This window comes from Vanessa atalanta, chromosome 11 (genome assembly GCF_905147765.1).
Source record: "Vanessa atalanta chromosome 11, ilVanAtal1.2, whole genome shotgun sequence".
Classification (NCBI taxonomy): domain Eukaryota; kingdom Metazoa; phylum Arthropoda; class Insecta; order Lepidoptera; family Nymphalidae; genus Vanessa; species Vanessa atalanta.
This window is the reverse complement of record NC_061881.1, coordinates 3,579,277-3,598,331: the sequence shown is the minus strand read 5'-3', so window position 1 is coordinate 3,598,331 and position 19,055 is coordinate 3,579,277.

Sequence of the window (19,055 nt, the reverse complement as noted above, 5' to 3'; positions counted from 1 at the left end):
AGTGAAGGCGGCAAAACACATAGTCTTACATATAGTATTTTTGATCTGTCCTGATGTATTTAATTAGTCAATAGTCAATACACATTGCGCTAGTTACTTGTTCGTGAATACACCTACATAACTCAAACTATTAATTAACCTTATTTTCTTCGTAACTTGAACATAAGTTACAAATAGTTTAGTAAATTCATATTATTACTAATATTTTGAAATATGTGACTTAAGGCTTTTTTTTTAATTCTAAAACCGTTTCAGCTGTTATTAATATTTAACTAATTTCGAAAAATAATTCCTTATTGATGCCAAATCAAATATTTATAATTTTCATTAACTAAATTAAAAAGTTATTATTATATTTTGGACATACAAATGTATGCCTATATAGTCATTATTTAAAATTGAAAATTAAACTCGGAAATCACAATACCTGAATAACATTCAACATTTGGAAGAATAACAGTAAGTTCTATTCGGAAAGTTAATGAAATCATAACAAAGTCGTAATTGTTTCAAAACACACGTTAGAATAACGTACAAGTGTGTCATAACTTTTCACATTTCTCTGCAGACCTTGGCGGACAATAGCAAGACTTCCCATTCACTTGTTGTTTAAAATTTAACACGTAACTTAAAGCATGTCTCACCACGTGTTTATTGTTTTATTAGCATGAAGTCTTGTATAAAACTGGGCCAGTGTTAAACTTCGTAAAAAATAAGCTCCATGAAAAACAACCCGTATACCTGCAACCAAATTTATTTATTTTTAACCAAATTGTTTTACATAACGTATGCAGTGTGGAATGTTCATTAGCTTATTGATTTCGTGATTAATGATAGCTGGGAGCTAGCGGACCAGACTTACGACACGGTTGATAAGACAAATCGACGTTTAACAGCCTAATATATATCGACCTCGGACTACATAGAGGCTTGTTCGTGTACTAGTCATTTGAATTAACAGCATACACTCACAAGGCTGCTGAAGACTTGAAGCTAATCACGCCTTACTTTAATAGCCTTTTTATGTCGCATATTGAACGACGTTTATTATTTTCGAACACAATACTATTATTTTTGTAGATCAGAAATATATTTTATCCTTAAAGATATATTCATATAATTTTGTAAAAAAAAAATATTTATTTAATTCAATAATTTTAATTATTATTGCAGTTCTGAAATAGAAGATTAATCCTCTATTTCTTTTTTCATTATTGTATTAAAAGTTAATTTTGTATTTAAGTAGGTTTATAGTTTATCATTGTCATAAATGTATACGATTTGGAGCACATCCAAATTTTTCCTTTACTCGGCGGATATTTGCATAATCGTTATTTTCTCAAAGTACAAATAAATTACTTAATGATATCATGAATCTTTATATACCGGCATTGTTAGTATCGCAACAACAAACGTGAGATGGGCTCAGTGAGACAGTGTTGTTGCGTCACTTTATTATATCCGTTAGAAGAAGGAAAGTTACCGAAATGTGACCTAAAAGAAAAACATATAATCGATAGCAAAAATGTATTCCATCACATTATTTCCTCAGAAACATATTATGCCAATGTTACTTACCTATTACAGTTGCAGCCAATTCTTGAAATGTTTTGAAATTTTGCTTTTCCATAAATATTCTACCACAAAAGATATTATTCAGTAAAGAAATATTATTCATGTGACTATTTGTTATAATACTTTTGTCATTTTAATCTTTATATTAAAATAAATACTTATTTGATTCTTTAGAATTTAAAATAAAAATTCCTTAAAGGCGCGGCACGTACATACATGCCCAAATGCTTAAAACTCGTTCAACATATGTAATCTTGGGATTAGCTGGTTAAGTTGTTGCCATTGATATCTGACAAAGAAGAAAAACATGATTGAACGTGCCTAGGGAGTAATAAACGCTTTTTATTAAATTTAACATCGGTTTATTTCATAAAGTATTAATAAGACCAGATTCCAAAGAAATACCACAATCAGACAATTTATTTTACAAAGGACGCTGTCGTCCTTTCGTTTTATACAAGAAATAGTAAGAATAATGAACAAATGTACTTAAAACCATTATTTATGGACCTATGTTAAAAATAACGATTTCAGTTAAATTGAAGAAAAAAATAGAATTCTAAAACTTAAATTAATATTTTTATACTATTTTCGAATAAAAAAAGTCACATCTCTGGATCTTAAACAGAGAATCATTATACTTTTTGTCTATACGTATTGTATAATTGTGTTTATTATTGTAATGATAAATTTATAGCATTTTTTTTTTTAAATACTGACGAATTCTATGCAACAATTTAATATCACACTTCATATGATTTGGATGATAATAGACTCTTTGTCCGTGGTATAATTAAACTAGATCTACAAAATTATTTAAAACCAGTCAGTTGCATGTAAGTGGAAGATTAATGTCAACTTTAAGATGTACATGTACATGTTTGATTGTCTGTCAATACAAATAAAACTTGAATTGATCATTTGCAACATACTCTTATGAACCTTTATGGCGAGTTGCAGTCGTAATTCTTATTGTGTGACAAATAGGCGACTTAAACTATAAATCTCAATTTGGAAAATTGTTTTCATTATAAACAACATAAATGCAATGATCTATTACAGTTATCTACTCAAAACCGTCTTTCTTATTTAGTTAAAACTAAACGGTAGAGATAGGAACTGTTCTATTGTCTTGATAAACTCGTCCTGGCTCTACTTTTTTATTTCTTAATTATATAAATACTTAAACTATTTAGTTTTATTAAACGTTTAATTTAGTCTCTTTATCATAATTTTTCAAATTCAAGATGAATCGAAATTATGTGAATTGACAAATTGACAATTCTTTGTTCAATAAATTAAAAGCTGCTTCTATGAATTGCTTTTGTTACATTTTTATTGGACCATTTTTGCGATCGGTTTGAGCAAGATCATGTCTGGATTGCGAAATGGCGCAACGTACTAATCTGCAAAAACGATATTATGCAAGATGATACCAACGTGGGCCAAGTCTTGAATCTTTTGTTATGCTTGTCTTTTGCTGAACACTTATTACTACCAAACAAGTACAGAATTGAAGAATGGAAGTAAAACCGTTTTGGTAAACGAATGACAGATATGAAGCAATGAAACCGCCATTATGTTTGAGTTAAATATCTACTTTTTAGGAGATGTTGTTCGTGAAAGTATAACTATCGCGATGGACAACTGTTACGTAAACTTGCACCGAGTTGACTTAAACCTTTCTTAATTTGATATCGTGAGAACGTAGCCTTCAATAACTTCAACTGTTAACATGAAAATATGTTTGTCAATAGGTAAGTCGCGGAAATGACGTAATATCAAGTGAACGAGTGTCATTACTATTATATGACCTAGTTACATAATATTTGGTTTTATAAACCAATTTCTTTTAACCTTTTATAAAGTGAACCCATTAAAAACAATAAGATTTTGAAAATTCGTTGTTGGAGTTGATTTTATTTTTGCGTAATACAATCTACCTACTTATGAAACGAAAAGAATAAGAATTTCAATTTAAGATTTTTCTAGAATCAATATTAAAATCTAGATATAGATTTTTTAAATTATATTTTTAATTTTTGTAGTTCATCGTGTTTTGCTTGTATATATGTGGTTTGTAATATCGTTTGAGCTTCGATATTTTCTACTCACAACATTATCGTGATATGAAGTTTCGCAATTCGAGGCAGTAAATATAATACCGATCCGGTTTATTCAATTCAGTGAAACTTCTAACATGTGCAGCTTGAATTTGTTACTTATCGAAAATACCTGCAAATGTAATACGAAATATTATTGCTAACAAACACAAAACCGTTAAAGAACAATAAACGAGTGAAATCGAAATTTAAAACATCAATTTGGATTTCGTTTAAAATAAATGCCATAGTGAAATCTTGAAGTCAGTCAAATTAAAGGCCATTATAACGATTAATTTACCAAAATGATTATTCAATAATTCATTTAGAGATTGTATGTATATACATATACGTTACATATCGGATATTATATGCCTACACGTAAGTGGTTGTTGAAAGTTGTATAAAGAAATTTTTTTTGACAATAAAACCTTATTTTACAATTGGAAAACATAAATTGCTTGTTCGCGATAACAATGTTACCACATATTATAGAAAGTATGCACGTGTTTACATTCTTAAAATTTGAATCAAGTAACAAGCTACCAATGACAAGGTCATCTGATTACAAATAAAATAGTGTTCACTGTAAGGCTGAAGATGTAATTTAGAGTTATGTAGGTTTTGCGTATTATTCAAATAGTTAAAATTATGGGTTAACTGCCTCGTTGGCTAAGTGGCTATTTTATAAATGGATTGTTTTTCTATCAAGGTTTTTTCCATAAAAAGAATTAGGATTAAAGATTTAATAGTGTTACTGCCGTGACTCGTAGTAATAAGTTGATGTTTTAGGGAAATTAAGTGTGTATTGAACGCACGGTATAGTCAGTAGCTATCAGTCACGTCCTGCCTATTTATTTTTTGACGCCGGATATTGCATATCTATCGAAAAAATTGAGAAAACTGGAGTGATAGATTCTCATGGATCATAGATATTTTTTGTCTATGGTTAATATTTTGTTCGTTTAATGTTCCACATATATATCTTATCAATGTGACACGATACATAATAATAAAAAAACCGATAATTATTTACGTAAAGTAAAATTATGTTACAATAGTTTTATTGTAACATAATTTTACTGACTGATCAAAAAATCATCAACTGATCTTGTTAATCTTCGTTTATTTAGAACACTCTATGGGACTGACATAGCGATGTTAATTGGCTTACACTAACCTAGTAGTAGTTAAGTACTAGTTATCTTGTTCACGTTCGCCACTTTAAGAAATATCGTAAAAAAAAATATATGCCTGGGTCTCGAAACTAGAGCCATTTATGGTTGCGTATCTCAAATGCGGTATAAGCACGTTACAGAACCAACTTCGTAAACGGCAATATATACTTCAATCTTAAGAGAAATCACAAATACCATGTACCTTTTAGTTTGGATTCATAATGAAAAATTATAAAATATTAAACATACTCAGTCCCAACATTGTTTTAAAATACAGATTAAAAATAATTTAAAGAATATTGGTACACAGTAGTATGAAAATTACTTCCGGTTTTTTCAATTATAGATAAGTGTGTATTGAGATGAAAATTTTATAGGTACAGTCATTAATACATATATTTTAAAAGTAAAAAAATAATAATATCCATATAAGTTTTAAGAGCAAAACATTTAATAGATAACATTGGCAGAATATATTGCGTTAACCAGCGTAGACACGCGCAGTAAGACAAAAGAGAAAACATACTGACAATTATTTAAATAAAAACGTATCCTTGATCGTGTAACGTAGAGACCTTGGCACTCCCTCACTCTCTAGCTATGCCAAAGGACTTTTTCTTCCTCCTTATAAAATTAAAATACAAGCAAACTACCCAGTTTCTATACATACGACAACGTGCACGGTTAAAGTAATTCCATCTCAATACATTTTAAATATAGTAAAACCTATATTCAAAATTAATTTAAGTGGTATAGTGTATTTTATAACATTTAATATTAATTAATCTATCTTCTGGTGTGATAATGATTGTATTATAAGTATTCACATTTCCATAATATTTAATGATATATTGGTAAATTTGACGGAATTCGTTTTCCACAAGTCAGAAGTTCATTAATTTTATATTTATACAAGTAGCTGTGTGGTTTGTTATATATTAAAAAAAAGTCTCTCGCCTCAAGTCATGGGTTTCGTTAGAGCTTACTAAAGGTTTATGTAGCATTAAGCGTATAATAATTGTGGTTGGAAACAAAGTCCCGAGAAACTAGAACCTTTATGATAATGGTAGGCTTCCATGTAGAATAGTCGCCTAACTGACCAGGAAAAGTCTGCTAAATCTTTCTCTTGCAGCTCTATAAACGAGTCTACACCAAACTCAAAGAAATGACTAAGAGCAAACGAATGACGATTATTCCGATAACGATAATTTATGTTCACTAATTTAATTTTAACACAAAATGGTTTCCGCCGATGCGAATTACTCGGACGTTGATTGATTAATTTCGCAAATATTGCATAAATTGTCATTGAAAAATATATTTTTTGAAATTTAAACCTTTTGGATAGAGTACATTATTTCCACTTGGCTAAACAGATACGTAATGTTATACACAAACAATAGTTTCAGGTTTTATATTATGCTAAGTCATATTTTCAAATCAATAGTATTAGATAGGTATCATTTTCATGAATATAGCGTTATTTCTTTATTTCCTATCTGTCAAACATTCTAAAAATATCAATTATTATGCTTATAAAGTCGATTGTCCTGACTGATCTTATCAGCGCAATGCCAATACGATTGAGTCTATAAATTTGACTACTCTCGATTTTATTAATAAGGACTTAAAATAAAACCAAATGTTTTATATTATATTTTTTAGAAATCCAACCACTTTTTACGCAAATAAGTACGACAAATAATATAAGACTATTCAAAGTGACATCGTGATTGATCGGTTTTGTATTAGGTTTTGAGTTTTTTGAGTTATCCGATCTCGAGAATATATGTTCTGGGCAATTAATTGGATAAATTTAATCACATAAGACCGTTTGTCCTGCACCATATCCGGCCAGGTCGGATTGTCGTCTGATCCGATTATGAGAATGAAGAAATGCAATGAATGAATGATGGCTAATCTTCGAGATTAGCCTGTGTCGCCAACATTCGATCAGGAATATATTTTCATTTATTTTTATTATGACTATAAGTATTGGTTTTAAATTTTAATCTTAGAAAACTTAAACCTGAAAATTTTGACTTTGAATTCGAAGGCAAGAAGAGAAGCAATCGCATCGAAAAATATATAATAAAAAACTCAAATTAAATTTTGCAGCATGTTTTATTATATTCACTAATTATATCGGATTAATACCAATTATGTACTTCGTCGCTAAATGTTCGAAAGCAATTAGTATTTAAAAAAAAAAAAAAATATTTATAATTTATAGCATTGAGTCATTACATTTAATTTTGATATGATAATATATATTTATAGAAATTGCAAAATTATCGATTATTTAATGATTAATGTGCTCTACAAATATTGCACGATCTTTAGTAGCCTTTAGCTATTACGATACAAATGAACTGTCCATGATAATTCCAAATTGAAATTCCTCTGTATTTATTACAATATTACCATAATATTTAATGGTATAGTTATATTCTCACAATTATAACCATTATGTATCATGTTTGAGACGTTATGATATTACGTCTGTGTAACCTAAATAACAGGAATAGTAAAATCGCTGATGTCTTCTTTGTTCTTTTCGCAAAACTATACAGATTTTATAAGAATCAATTTGAGTTATAAATTAATTAACTTGATACAATGTACTTGTGTTTTTTAGTTTAGATTATATTAATATTATTTATGTTTTAATTATTATAGTATATATACATGATGTGCTGAGTTTGTCTTAACAGTTGTGCAGAAGGTCCAAATCACAATAATTCATCAACAATTGTAAATTGTTGATGATGAACCCTAGGAATAAAATAAAAATGAAATATTTGGTTTTTCAAAATGTTCTTTAGATCCAGCTTATTACTATTTACATAAGATAGCATAGCAAATTACTATAAATATAAATTAAAAAAAAATCTAATATTAAATTAACATTTAATGAAACGCATAGAACACATTGCTAAATTTAATGGATACAAACGTTACGGATACTTGTCTTAATAGCATATTACAGAAAGATAGATGTGTAAAGATGTTACGAAGCGATAAAGCGCATGATGAAGGGCAGTGTTGCGCGCGCGCAGGTGGGAGTATATGAAAAGTGGATCAATAAGAAGCTCGCAGTCATGTGACTATGAAGGCCAGCCGCTCTAGCAGGGATGCCTTTCTGTGGCATTCTATTTGCGAATTTAAAATGTCATATTATTTAGTAATGAATTAATAATCACTTTGTATTATATTAATCTGTATGTATCATTGTCTTAATTACTAACTTAGTTTACTTTGAAGAAATAAAGTGCAGAAGAAATTTACAAGAAATTTGTCCACTTTATATCAACTATTGTTCGCTCGGTGGTCGAAATTCGACCATAATCATTTATGAAAACAAAAGACAAAAAGAAAATCAATTGAAAAACAAAGAAAAAAGGTCGTTTTCATATCATAATATGATAGAATAAATCATAACATAAAAAGTGTTGCCTCTTTATATTATGATATGAAAATGATGATTCGATATCGATTTTTTTAAATCTTAGCTTTATCTTGACAAATTCTTTAAAATTATTGTTCATTATTGCTTATGATAAAATATTTGTAGTTATTATAAAGAGATAAAACTAACATTTTATGATTTAATCTTTAACCATTAAATATGTTGTACATAACTTAAATTATTTGCTGTACCATTTTTTAGAATTTGTGAGGAGATTAATTTCTCCAACCTATTATATTAAATATTTTATGATTTTGTTAGCTTATGTCACGAATGCACCAGAATTAGCGATTAAATCTCCGCCATAACGTTGACGTAATATTAACGACCATATATTATAACTAGCGAGCCGCCCCGCATTAGCACGGGTGCAATTTTTTCGTAAGAAAATGATATGATATAAACTTAATTTATACCCTATAGCCTCAGAAATAAGGTAGCGTTGTACTAGTGAAAACATTTTTAGTATTGAATTATTAATTCCGAAGATTACCCTCCTACACACAAACAAACCCATTATAACCCATATCAAACAATTTACAAGCTATTTTTTTTTCTGGTAAATAAAAATATCTATTATAATATGTATAATGATTAATTATTTAAAGGAAAACACACTCAAAATCTGAATAACACATAACTTATTTACTCGCTTATTAATTGTCAAAAATCTTCCACAAGTTTGAATACCTAAAATCTGAGAAGAACCGGATTTTTTATGGCAAATATAAAAAATTTGTTTAACAATAAGTTACATGATGATGATTGAAAAGGCCTGGGGCGTTCGTGTTATTTCTAAGATGTTCTTCATCTTTTGTTCAGCAAAGATGAAAAGAAGTATAAATATTATGAGCTATGCTATTGCATTGCATCTAAATTTACGGGATTTACGAATTATCAAATCCAGAACATAAAAATCAGCAAATTAGATAAGAATCGGAATACTTAGATTTACTACGCTGAAACATTAAATAACATAAGTATTTCTTTTATTGCATTTTACGTTTTCGCAATGCGTTGGAGAATTTAAAACGCACTTTATGGTTCATTTAGAATCAAGGTGGGACAATAATATTTGTATTTTAAAAACAATTAGAATATTGAGGTAGATATCTAGGTTTAAGACCTGAACGAGTTATTTACAGAGTTCGGTATAAGATAAAATTTGAGAATCTATTACTTAGATAAACTCAGTACCGTTGTGAAACAATTCAGTTATTTAATTTTAAAAAATCAGTATAATATACTCAATTATATCATTGAGTATATTATACTTAAACTGCATTACTTGATTTTGGAAATTTATTGAACAATCATTATATTCGTTTATTATCTTGTATTATCTTTTTTATTATGATGCATTATATAAATGAGTATTTTATTTAAAGAACGTATGTTTAATGGATTTGTGAAACTGGGTGAGTGTGTATCCGCTCTGCAGAGGTCATGCGTTCCAATATTTTTATATCCCAATATAACTGACTGGTAAATACAAACTTGTTGTCCACTAAAACGCCTAGTATGTAATGTGTGTAAGTTGGCGCGCCTAGTGGCGGATTTGGTGCACATTTCATAAGTTCGGGTCACGAGCGAGAGATAATCGTGAGGGCAACGAGAATAATTAGGGCCTATATATACCATAGTCTACCACTTGTGTATATGTAAATTGGTTACTAATTATCTGTTACACTTGTAGTCGAGGCAACCAGATAGTCAGCCAAGATTGTTGAAGGAATGTTACTTATATCGACTTAGGTTTGTAATTGGGATTGAATTGAATAATTCATTTGTCAGTGGAAATGTATCGCTAACTGGAATTTAAATCAAAACGGCAATTCCTGATTTTTTACTTTTTAATTCACTATTGGAAATCCTTCACATACGAACTGCATATGTAATAAATTCAAGGTATGCCTGTATATGCTTAGATGTTTAAATTGAAACATTATTACTTAATCGTCTGGCGAACCCTTACATTCGTGTCAGTTTAGTAACGCCTAGCTTAGTTAAATGTATGTGATTGGGTCAAAGCTTTAATAATAGTTAAACTACTATTTACTGACATAAATATCAATCAAATATGTGTATTAAGCCGTTTTCGTAGATTATAATATTTACGAGTATATAATTACATTGAACTGGCGATATAATAGGTACTAACATTAAACGTTTATGAGACGACAAAAGAACGAAATAAACATATCAAACCAAGCCACTATATCTTAGTATAAATAATTAGTAATTAATACGTATGTACAATGTATTATGAGATAAACAAGATCAAAAGAGTATTCGAGATTATATACCACTATAGTGCATCAACGGTATTATTTTAAATATATGAAGCAATTATTATCGTAATCGAATATTTTGTCACAAACTAAAGGTCGGTTTTGTGTAAATTAAGTAAGAGTCTGTTTTTTACCGCATATTGTAGATAGAATGAGCTCACGATTTCTTCACAGTAGTTGTCAAAATCCGCGTCAGGGTCGAACTAGCAAAGCATGCGTGTCGATGCATTGATTTGATAACTATTCGGTCTTGCACTGCCTTAGGATAAGATCAACTACTCGTTTTGGGTTACTTGCTTTGGCAATGTTAAATAAAACCCTTTATTAATGTACTTGTTTACTTTCTGCCAGTTACCTTGATCTTAAATATTATATTAATATATTTGGTTTAGAAGTATATAACAGTTTCTTTTTAATCTATACATATAATAAAATGGAAGATATTTGAGAAAAAATATTGCTAGAGGTATGTTTTAACGCAATAGATATGGAACCAGGGCTGATGAGGATAAAAGCTTTTTAGTTTTTTGAGTTACAATGTTGTTACATCATCCCATACAAAATAAATATAGGTACTATAAATATAAATATAGGTACGGCGCAGATGATTTTATGTTTATACCCCCGGTTCCTTCTCATTCCAAAAAACTTTTCGTTTACTTTTAAGCGAGTCCAGGAGAATAGTATTAATATTAAAAAGTTCTGATGTATTTGTCTAAATGGGTAATAAATATTACACGATATTACATGTAGTGCCATCCGGGAATAAAGCATAGATTTATTTGCAGTTGCAAACACGCGACACAGCCACCACATAAAGTCGGCCGTGTGCACTGGAAACTGGATTTATTTTCAAATGCAAAGGTATGATGTAACACCACTGGAACTATTATCGTTTCATAACATCGCAATTTTAACAAAATAACGCTAAATGTTACCCCAAGGTACTACAGACCATCAGTGAAAACCGCATCCAAATCGGTTAAGTAGAGATTAGCGGTAACAAACCAACAGATAAATAGACAATCTGGTCATCCATTTGGGAACTACAATGCCTTACGTCTGCCTATCTTTCTTTGCGTCTGTCGTACTCAAAGATATACACCGATATGTCAACCATATAATATCCCTACTTTTGAGGCTTAAAGTCACGCGAACAGAATTGCGGACACTAGCTAGTTACTTTAATAAAATAGTAGAAGTACTATAAAGCCAAAAAAAATATTATTTTGTTACTATTCATTAGTTATTAAGGAAAGTAGCTATACATTTTTGATGAAAGATCTTGAACTGTTAATATAGTCAAGTACTTCACATATTAAGCTATTTTTAAAAGAGGACTCCAGATGCTCTGCGTAAATATCTTATAGTTTATATTTTTTTAAATTTTTGATGTCTATTAAAAATATCTTAATCTAATCTTATTTTTGTATGTATGAGAGACTGATATGCCGACGTATGACCAACATAAATGTTAGGTATTGTATACGTAACTAAATTAGATTTTGAATAAACAACAAGACAATGTAACATAATAAAATATAAATAAATATTGATTTCGTGAAAGGAAAGCGCCGTAGAAGACAAGATGAATGTACCTTTCTAACGAGTACTTTCGGATGTGTATCGATATTCTCAGAAATTAATAAACATTTATCATTAAATTTAACTTAAAAAATTAGAGCGAGAAGATTTGGGAATGTATATAAATTGAGCAAAAAAGTAAACAAGTAAATTCTGCTGCTTCTTAGCAGTTATTAAAAACGTAATAAATTACTATTTTCTCCAAATCTTTGAGAAGATTAAGCTTCAAATATATTTTGAATGAGTGTTAATATTATTTTACAAACAAATCATCGATACTGTTCACGCGCTACCTATAATTGGTTCGAAACCTTCTCTGTCAAAAACAAACAACGACTCTATGAAATAACATATGAATCGGCTGAATGCATGAACACGTACTATACGAACATAAAGCTTCACAATTTTTTTACATAACATTACGGAAACCGTAAATATTACTAAGTTAAATTCCGTTAATGCTTTCAATCACACACATTCATAAAGTTATAATTGCTTCATGATGCTTGCTATTAATTTAGATTTGTGATTCATAATGCTAAGTTATAAATTATGGACATTTCAATGATGTCAATTTGTTCGAGGTTCGAGCCATGTGTTTATTCAGGTTAATAATGAGTATATTCGTATAATGTCGACTGATAAATCTTTTGACAAGTGAAGTAAAACAATTTAAAGGTAAACAAGTCAGCTGAATAATAAATGAGCGCATTTAATTATTGCAATTATATTTGTTTTTATTTGGAACGATAATTAAATGACGTTATTGCATCGCTTTAATAACATTGTTTTTAATTATTTATAACAACAAGCTTTTTATTATCTGTGTAATTGCATAGGCATAATAATGCGCCACAAAAGGTAATGGATAGATTTAAAAGTATCAACGGGATCTTTGCCTGTAGGAAGCACTCAGAAGCACAATTTTTATTTACTTCTTAAATGTCTGTCTGTTTGATGTAATGTGGACAATATCAATAATATTGCTATAAATATATAGTAATGCACCTTCAGTTTTAAATTTCATTATAAATTTTACGTAGCTTTTAATTTTTGTACAAAAATATTAGTTTTTCATTATAAAAAAATTACATGCGAAAAATCCGCTCCGAAGATTAACCTTACTATTCAATGTAAATTCGTAAATATATCATGCGAGCTGTATGTTTAGTGATATAATGATGTAAATATATAAAAAAAAATCCAAATAAATACAGTTTTTGTCTATATTATAATTATATAACTATTTTGTATGGGTTTGGTCGTGGTCGTTACAACCATGTGACCCGTTTTATACTGAAAATATTATAATAGAATTTTTTATAACTCTGCGTAGGTGAAGCTTATTAAAACTTTTATGACTTCGAATTCATACAAATATTTTTTTTAAATTCATATTTCTTTTATAATCGTAACATCGTTTTTAGAACACATAGCTTAGTTGGAACAATGGTTTTTCATTCCAGCGAAAAATAAAAAAAACAATGGGTTAAGAAGAAACTTGATGAAAAATATTACTTAATGTATGTAAATTGCGTAACGTCGCTTACGTTGATAAAATCTTTTAAACATATTTTTTTACATTATGATTGTAAAATATAAATTTATTTTTTAATTTTGGTTATTCTCTTAATCACAATCACAAAAAAAATATTATTGAGACTAGGAGGAAAACTAAAATGTTGGAGGAAAAAATTTATTATGTTTACTAATTTACTTTATTTTTATAGTTAAAGTTATCACTCCAATGATTATATTATTCACGTACGTCAAAAAATATAAAAAATAATTATGATTATCTGTGGCTATATTGCTCAAGTCGTGATCAATTGATCTGCTCCCGGTCTGTCACAATGCAACGCCACAAGACAATGCGACTTGGCTAACAACGGGGTTTGCGGTTGAGGTCCGTCTCATGTCAATATTACAACACGTAGGAGTTACTTATGATGTAATATGCAATGCAGGATATACATAACATAACATAAGCAGCCCGTAAATGTCCCACTGCTGGGATAAAGGCCTCCTCTCCCTTTGAGGAGAAGGTTTGGAGCATATTCCACCACGCTGCTCCAATGCGGGTTGGCGGAATACACATGTGGCTGAATTTCGTTGAAATTAGACACATGCAGGTTTCCTCACGATGTTTTCCTTCACCGCCGAGCACGAGATGAATTATAAACACAAATTAAGCACATGAAATTTCAGTGGTGCCTGCCTGGGTTTGAACCCGAAATCATCGGTTAAGATGCACGCGTTCTAACCACTGGGCCATCTCGGCTTTCAATGCAGGATATAATAAGCAATAATTAAATTGTTACATTTTTTGGAGAAGGGCAAGTCAATGACGTTGCAAAAATTCTGTATACGTAAGATTTTAAATCAACATGGTTATTTTTATTACTACAACTGTTTAAAACGGGATATTTACCATGTTTTTATATTTATTTGGTGAATCTCAGTGTCGCCATGAAATCCTTTTAAGTAGGTAACACATAAAGTAGGTACTAGGTAGGTTTGTCTTCTATCTTACCGTTGCTTACCGTTTATTATTATGCTGCCTCTTTGGTACATGTATTATTATCACAATTAGACATATTCCTAAAAATATGTGACTAGGTTATAAGGCTGCCAAGCCAAGGTCGTGAGTTGAAATTCAGGATCGAACTAATAAAATGGTTTCGGTTTTTGAGTATTTAACACATTTTTGTTAAGTCTTTTTGGGCAATGTTTGTGAAGTTTCACATTTGGCAATGGGTTTTCAATTAATTATCTGATGATTTAGAGACATTAAATAATGAATAACTGAATTACAATGCAGAAATATAACTTATAAAATACGTGGTAAATTAAAAATAAATATTTGACAGTAACAACATTTTTATTTTTTTCTATACATTGACAGAACTGAGAACAAGATTGGTAACTGCCAAGCATGCAAAAGCCGTCGGTCCTGCGCCTGAACTCTTTCCAGACGTGTCGTGCCTATTATAGGAAAGTGTAACTAGATTTGTATTTGTGTATCTACTATAATACATGTATCATTTTTTTTATATAGTCTCATTTGGAAATGGCGATACTTCAGTTTTACGATTCATCTTAGACTTACATAATATTATTAGAATATTAAAAATTCCCACGCTTAATTATACGTTAAGTCATGATTACATGCATGATATTTTTTTATATAAAATAATTTAATAAATTGCTTCATGTTATGCAAACATCAGATGCTTACAATTCAACGTGCTCTAACATACAAAGTATGCTACACTGTTAAACTTAAACTTCCAATTACTTTCACTACATTGAAGTATTTGGTACTAACTGGTTTCTTTGTTTTTGTTTTCATCCAAATAGAAATAACCTTTGATTATAATATTTATCATCTCGGTTATATGTAACCGTGCTCATAATAAAAACTGGGACCAGCGACCTCACTTGTTTTTCAAAACTCTGTTTTAACTTTTGAACATTTATATTTATATAGCTAACAGAAATATTTCAACTATCTGTGTACAACGTGATCGGTTTTGAAAGCGGTTTGTAATAAAAAAATAACAAGGATTTTATTTAAATTGTTCTGATCGCTGATTGTACTTTCATATTTTGAATATTAATAGTACAACTTCGTGCAATATCGTCCGCGTAGTATATAAGCACACAAGTTATTATATTAAATAGCTAGTACAAGTCATTAATCTCATGTAAGTATGTCTGGCGGGCATACAATTCCATTCACGATTCCTTTTCGTTATCGTTTGTCGCGATCTACAACACACGCCGACACCTTCGATTATTGTGAAATGCATTTGAATTTTGGTTTTTATATAATTTTAAGTAAACTATGAGTACCATCTTACTGCAGAATTAGAACAGAATTTACCCTATACTACTGCAAAATCTTTATCTTGAGACTTCTTGAACCTATTGATAAATAGCTTTTAGTGTAAAATAAAATTGACCGATATTTTGAATTTAATAATTCTAGACCGGTATATTTGGCCCTGGTAGGCCCATGACCACGATTACACTAGCTACTTGACTGAGCACGTTAAAAAGCGAATGGTTATCAGCCTTGTCTGTTAGGATTATAACAACTATTAAAATATAGTAAAATTTACCGCCTTAATCACATTGTCTTTGATTAGTTAGTAGTACTTATAGTATAAGACAAGACATGAACTGAATATACTATCATATTAAGTAATACCATTTCTTCCTTGCGACTTGGTCGTCATTAATGAACTGTAAAGAGACCACCCCAAGATCATAATATTGCTGGGTGTACTCTCTACTCTGGATCGAAATGTGCAACAAATTGTTGACATAAAAAAGTACCAATATACTTGTAAATTCGAAATTTAAATTTAGATTTTTGAAAACATTCTGGTGGCTATTGTGGCTATTTTTTAAATCGTATTACAATATATTATCTGAAAGAATATTAATCTCAATAACTGTTTTACCTTATATTACTAATATTGTGGCAAATGAACAATTTAAGAAATCGTCTAAAACAATCCATTTGACGAGTTTTCCATAATACGCTATTTACAAATATTAAAGGCGTAATAAAATGAATGCTTACCTACTATAAATATTGTTGTAAGAACTGCAACATAATAAGAAAAATAAACATATTTTTGTAAGGGTTAGGTAAGGTTCAATTTGTTACGCATTTTAATATATATGAACATTTGTCACAGTGTCAGTTATAGAAAGAAAATACTTTTATTGAAATATTAAGACATAATTATTCGCGTTAATTAAAGCAATATCAGAACTTTGGGAACAGACATTGTATAACATTGAATAGATCATTGTTATCATAACAATACACATTATTGGTATGGTATAGAATTTATGTCACAATAACATGATTTAAATGTTTAATATGAATATATAATTTGTTTGACGAAAAAGTAGTTAGAATATTATTACTAAATTAATGTTATTGTTTACAATGAAATAAAAATGTAACCAAAATTTTTTATGCTTTAGAAATAAATGTAAAGAGATTTTCTGTGGATAGTTAGAGAAAAAGAGATTGATTTCGACCCAATGATTTATTTATTTATTAAATGAATGAAGTCATAAATCAGACAACATATTCAAGTGAAATCTTAAAAGGACGTTTGAGTTTTCAATCTTTAGTAGGTATATATCGCGCGAAGGCGATGAAAAACGTTCATTCATAAGGTGACCATTAGACTTATTTTACTTTTTTTTTATATTTTGTGTGGTTTATGTAAAATGAGACATCATCATCATCAAATGGAAAGAAAGCCATTGAGTAAAAAGTTACGTCACACAACCTTATATGACTGTTTAATATTTTATACTGGGTTAGCACTTTCTGTTCACGTCGTTTCACCGGCGGAAAATCACCGGAAGAAAGAAATACAATAAATCATTGCTGAATCGACAATATTTAAACTCAACCATAATTTCAGAAAGCAGTCTCCATTAAGAAGAAACGGCAAGAAAATAACACAGTTGCTCTTTTCAAATAAATCAGATTTTGAGTTAGTATTCACAATGAATGGTCTTAATCAGCCTTGCGTTGGAACCCGAGCCTAAATCCAAGCATCTTTTTACAAAAGTATTCTTTTAATGAGTATATAATATGATGAGTATTTTTTTCTTAATAATCCTTTTTTAAATTGTTACATAATTTAATTAAATTAAATTATTAAACGGTAAATTCAGTGTCATAAATTTTTATAATTTTAAAAAGTAAGGTATACTCTTTATATTTATAAGTTCAGAATAATGACACTTAGTTTTAATTCTGAAACAAAAATAAAAGTAGAATTAAAAAAAAACATGTTTTAGGATGCCTGTACATTTCGAAACAATAGTTTTCTCTAAATATCAAATATAACCCATGTCTTATATACATATATTTTGAGCTAGGTGCTAAGCGTTAATAACAAGCAATTTGTTGACTACATTAAATACAGTAAATACAAGGTATTTTGCTATTTTTAATTTAATAAATAAAGATTTATTCATTTTCCACAACGCAGAAACATGCTTCATACAATTACAGTTCAAATTAACCAAGAGAATATTACTGCTACGTTTAAAGTATTACAAGATTTCAGTATTGATCCATCACCGCGATGTCGGTGCATTAATTTCGAGTTTCAAAGTTACTGACAGATCAAGCGTAAAATTATCGCCGGTACGCTTTAAATATATAATTACTAAATCGACATGGTGAGAAGTATTCTTACCACAGATTTAATGGATTATTAAATAACAATTCTTACGATTATTGAAAAACATTAAAATGAGGTAATCGTGATTCGTGATGAAATTAATCGATTTTGTTCGTACAGATTGTCCTAATAAATTGACAGGACATGTTTCTATCGCTTTCATGTGGTGTGAGATAGGAAAGGATAACGAGTATTAAATGGTAAATTAAATTAGAGATTTTGTAACATAGAATCAGTGCCAATGTCTATATGCATCGCTAACATTTACCATACGAATATAATATTATTAAATTCTATGCTATTATTGTATTGGCTGTTCATATAATCTATGTTTTAGAGATCGGGGCTCGCTGGCAAGAGGAAATAATCACCGTTTTATTACTGATTAAATATGATATTAAAGACAAATTGTCACAAACAATATGTTTGATTTCTTTTGAATCACTATATTAAAAGTAAAAATTTTATTATATGTAAAATTATACGTTGTGGTAAAGCTGGCATAATTCTCGATATAATATATATAAAACGTGTATGTACATAACATTGTATGTATTAAATGGTCAGGAGATAATGCGTGCAAGAACCAATGAATCTTCATGTACTTAATTTGTGTTTATTATATAATT